The sequence below is a fragment of the Bufo bufo genome, chromosome 7, assembly GCF_905171765.1.
Source record: "Bufo bufo chromosome 7, aBufBuf1.1, whole genome shotgun sequence".
Classification (NCBI taxonomy): Eukaryota; Metazoa; Chordata; class Amphibia; order Anura; family Bufonidae; genus Bufo; species Bufo bufo.
This window is the reverse complement of record NC_053395.1, coordinates 28,403,557-28,409,132: the sequence shown is the minus strand read 5'-3', so window position 1 is coordinate 28,409,132 and position 5,576 is coordinate 28,403,557.

Sequence of the window (5,576 nt, the reverse complement as noted above, 5' to 3'; positions counted from 1 at the left end):
AGACCAGTGTTTCCCAACCAGTGTGCCTCCAGCTGTTGCAAAACTACAACTCCCAGCATACCCGGACAGCCTTTGGCTGTCGGAGCATGCTGGGAGTTGTAGTTTTGCAACAGCTGGAGGCACACTGGTTGGGAAACACTGCTATAGACTATCAGGGGTGTATGGACAGTTGTGCTTCTGCTGGACTGGTTTTTTAAACACATAATTCTATATAGGGCAGAATAAGCAGGATGGGCGCTCTATGCAACATATCAAAAAGTTAAAAACTGTGATTCTAGCGTCACCCCCATTTCCCTCTCTTGTGAGCAGGGCCCTCACTCCCAGTGTTCCATTTGTATATTAGCCTGTAATCCTGTGATGTCTGTTTTGATTTGTGCGTGCGCTTTTGTATCCTTTTTTTTCTAACGTATATGTCAAAACGGAGGGATAAAACGTGATGGGAACCCAGCCTAAAGGAAAATTCCAGATATTACATAATTGTACAAGAATGAAGCCCCTATAGGACATCAGGAAAACAGCTGTACAAAAAAAACCAACTTAAATCTATATTATATATTAAAACTATAATGTCAAACTTCTAAGATGTCATAGATAAGTGTCAGAAGTGTGATTGGGGGAAGGGGAGATATCAGGGAATACGGCTCGTTGTCAGAACTTCATGTGTAGCTAAGGAAGGCAAATGGGATCCAATAAGGGGACAACTTATCACATCACACATCAGACGTTCGTCCAATGATAATATCTAATGTATAACTCTGTATAGAATAATGTACAACCTGTAACTAGTGCCTGTATTTCATATTACGCTTATCTATTGTAATATTTTTTATAAAAATCTATCTATTCTAATGAACAGTTTCATCATTTCTGCTTCCTATCATATACCTCGTAGTATTTGCCACTATTACTGCACACACAGTGTATACTAAAGTATCCCATGCACGTGGACACATCTGCAGCAGTATATTGATAAGCCTTGTTGATGGATATTTCAAAATCCAGAGCATATAGCAAAGCTGCTCCAGACATAAGCAGTATTTTCTGTCTGATTTGCAAAAAAAAACAAATAAAAACTGCCATCTGAAATAGGATTAGCACATTCAATGGCTGATACATTAAAGGGGTTGTCTCGAACCCCACTCCCTCACTGGCAGAGGAACTTAGACGTCTTAGACAGGATTTAAGAAGCTATATTCTTTTTTTTTTTTTTACGAAAAAATGTTGCGGAAATCTAAAGCTAGGTATTACTCCCAGGATAATAAAGCTGGAAAGCTTTTAGCCGCTAAATTTAAAGCCCGTCACATTAAAAGCCCCATTCCGCACCTTATACATCCTACCTCTCAGGAGAAGCTATATTCCCCTCTAGATATAGCAAATGGGTTCCAAACGTACTATTATGACCTATATAATTAAAAAAATTCCCATCCTACTCTGACAGAACTGGGAGACATGGTTGATTCCTATCTGAACTCCCTACATCTGCCTAAGCTAAATAGCACCCAGCTTCAAACTCTCAACTCTTCTATTTCAACGGAGGAAGTAGAGGCGGTGATTGCGTCTCTTCCCAGCGACAAGGCCCTTGGACCGGATGGGTTTGCGAATCATTATTATAAACATTTTAAGACCTTGTTAAGCCCGTACCTGAAAAACTTTTGCCAGGTAGCTATGGATTCTGGGGACTTACCGTCCGAGAATCTACAAGCCCTTATTATCACGCTTCCTAAGCCCGGAAAAACTCCTGACAGACCCCAGAACTTCAGGCCCATTTCCCTCCTAAATCAGGATGTAAAAGTCTACGCTAAATTATTAGCTATTAGAGTAGCAAAAATCCTCCCTTCTATAATACATGTAGATCAGGCTGGCTTTGTCCCGTCTCGGCAGACATATAGACGTCTGTTGGGGGTGTTACATCACGTGAAGGCCTGCGGGACTCCCATGCTGGCTTTGGACGCCGAGAAGGTGTTTGACAGGCTGCGCTGGTCGTTCGCCTTCTCGGTGCTCCGGAAGATGAGATTTCATGGTCCTATTCTTACTGCTATTGGGGCCTTATACAGCAATCCAACTGCTAGGACTTTTGTTAAAGGGGCCCTGTCGGACTCGTTTGCCCTTACAAACGGAACCAGGCAAGGTTGCCCCTTGTGCCCCTTATATTTATTATAGCTATGGAACCATTGGCTCAAGCGATTAGACAGGACACAGCTATTTCTGGGGTAGTGATAGGAGGGCGGTCACATACAATCTCTTTATACGCAGACGATGTATTTCTATCTCTTACAAACCCAGAACAATCCTTAGCGGCCCAAATTTTCCGCTATGGGGAACTTTCATATTACCATCTGAACTCTGCTAAAACGCAAGCACTACAGATTAATATCCCAGAGAATGTGGTGGCGAACTTTTAAAGGGATCGGCTGTTCGACTGGCAGCCTCACAGTATCAAATACCTAGGTACAAATATGACCGCATCCATGTCTCACCTCTATACCTTAAATTACGAATCGCTCCTTCAATCCACAGAAAAGGAACTTGCGGAATACGCTAAATACGACGCCTCATGGCTTGGCAGGATAGCTTCATTTAAAATGTTCACCCTCCTAAAGTTTCTTTACTTATATCGCACCCTGCCCATATGCCTTCCGGAAAGATTCTCTTCCAGAGCGCATGCTTTACTCTCTAAGTACACCTGGGGAAATAGGCGCCCGAGGCTTGCCCGCGCTATCATTACCAGAGAGCGACTTCAGGGCGGTTTAGCCTTGCCGGATCTGAAATTATATTTTATAGCGACGTTGGTTTCTATGTTGAGGGGTTGGGTTAGGCCATCGTTGGACATACCATGGGTACATTTAGAGGAACATTCAACCAATGGATACTCCTTATCAGAGTTATTGCACCTTACTTTTTGGAACGTCCCTTTGCCACGAGGTCTTAGCCCAACTGTCCAAGCATCTCTTGCCGCTTGGTCTAAGTATCGTGAGTTGGCGGACGCAGATGAATACCCCACTCTTGCATCTATCCCCTTCTCACTGATCCAGTCTCTCTTGCCTCACTCTGACCTGTCGTCCTGGCGATCGAGCCCCATTCACTGTGTAGGGGATCTAATGGAGCAAGGAACACCGCAAACGTTTCACTCTCTGTGTGAGAAATTCTCTCAGCGAGGGACTTTTATAAATACCTCCAGATCAGGCACCTAATCCAGGGTCTACGCCCCACAGGGGTTAAAATGGATAAGCTAGCGAGAGTGTATATCACAGGTAATTCAAAGGGACTAAAACCTTTGTACAATGCAATCTTACACCCGTCCCAGTTTAAGCGCTCCCACCCAATGATGGCTTGGGAGACAGACCTGGGTCAACCGTTTTCAGACGCAGAATGGACACGCGCTATCAGCATGATACACAAACATTTGACGTGCATATCGCATGTCGAGTCGGCGCTGACGGTTCTCAGATGGTACTACACCCCTGACAGGTTGGCACGTATGTATGCATCGGCCTCCAACTGTTGTTGGAGTGGGTGCGGTTGCAGGGGAACATTATACCATGTGTTATGGCAATGTCCTATTATACAACGTTACTGGTCAGCTTGTCGCGACTTGCTGACCCAAACACTCCCCATCAAGATTAATTGGAATCCACAACTGGTATTGTTATTTATAGGAGTCGATCTCCTGCCATCCTCTTACAGGCAGTTTCTCTGTATATTTTGTATCACAGCAAAACTGGTGTTGCTGAGGAGATGGAAAACTCCAGATGTACCACCTCTTAGTGACTTAATCACCGCTCTCAATAATACATATACATATGAGAAGATTATCTCGTTGGGGAACGGTGGCTTTACCAAATTTCAGTTGCACTGGGCCTCCTGGGCGCAGTCCCCCTTGTGCGTCTCCCCGTAACATACCCTGTCCCACTGATTAAACGGCATAGGTCATACCGTGGATGTAGGATGCTAGGTAGTCCCCTATTTTAGGATCCGTTCTAGAACTGGCACAGGCAGACACCTCTTTGATTTATAACACAGCTATTTATCAGGCAATAGTTTTATGTAATTGCTTCTATGTTTCCCCGAAGCACTGTTTGTAATATGTCTTAAACGATGTAAAAGCTTCGGGTAACCCCCGGAATCTGTTCTTATTTGTTTATTGAAAATGGAAATAAAAACCTATTGAAACGAAAAGGGTTGTCTCACTTCAGCATATGGCATTTACCATGTAGAGAAAGTTAAAACAAGCCACTTACTAATGTATTGGGATTGTCCATATTGCCTCCTTTGCTGGCTGGATTCATTTTTCCATCACATTACACACTGTTTGTTTCCAGGGGTTACGACCACCATGCAATCCAGCAGCGGTGGCCGTGCTTGCACACTTCAGGAAAAGGTACCAGCCTATGCGCACTCCCATTGTCCCGGCCACCAGACAGGTCTGTCCTTTTTCCTATATTGTGCAAGCATGACCACCACTGCTGGATTGCATGGTGGTCGTAACCCCTGGAAACGAGTAGTGTATAATGTGTGCACAAGCAGCCATTCACACATAATCGAGCAGCGGAACAGCTTGAAAAAGCGCACCCACTAAAAAGAGCCCGAAACGTGGCACTGATGTATATTATGTACTACTGGTGTTGAAATTAATTAATAAAAGAAACAATTTTCTAAATTACTTCATCGGTGTGCTGTCTTCAACCATAAAATACTAGGAAAAATGGATCCAGCCAGCAAAGGAGACAATATGGACAATCACAATACATTAGTAAGTGCCTGGTATTAACTTTCTCTACATGATAAATGCCATTTGCTAAAGTGAGAAATTTAAAATTAGAGATGTCCACTTCACCTTGTACATGTGCTGTCTGCATTACAGACTCGTGAAGAAAAAAATAAAAATACGGTAAGTCGGTTTGCCTCAAAATACCCCTTTCTATAGGCTTGTGAATTACTACTGCTTTCAATAATCAATATACACATTGTAATGTAAATTTTTGAAGCTCGTAACATAACCGCACTGAATTGCTCTGCTCCACAAAATTACCCAGGATACACTTGCAAGGGCAATTAAATTGGAAAGAATACTGAATCAGACGTGCCAGTAATCCCATGGGATGAATCTCTTGCTTAGTACTTGAAATACAAGCGGCAGCGAGAATTAAAGTCATCTAAGGACAAGCCGGCTGCTCTGCAGTAATTGGGATGTAAGCATGTGGGACACTCACGCCGCTGCACGTAGTTTTCTGTAGCGGGCGGCTGGGGGGAGGACAGCATTTTCTAAACCTGTGGATGAATAATTCTTCCATTATTTTAGCCATCACAAAAACTAGATTCTTTTCTACTTACTGTAAAATCTCTCTTCTGTTCATTGCGGGACACAGGCAAGACCATGCCATGGGGAATAGCTGCTGCCACTGGGAGGCGGACACTAGGCAAAAAGTGTGAGCTCCTCGCACCCGCCATACCCTTCCTACAGGGACTAATCTAAGACAGTAAGTACCGAAGCAGTAAGAGAAATAGAAAAAATAACTATGTAAGAAACCAGAAACCGAACAATCCCTGAAACTGGGGCAACAAAAACAACAAAATAA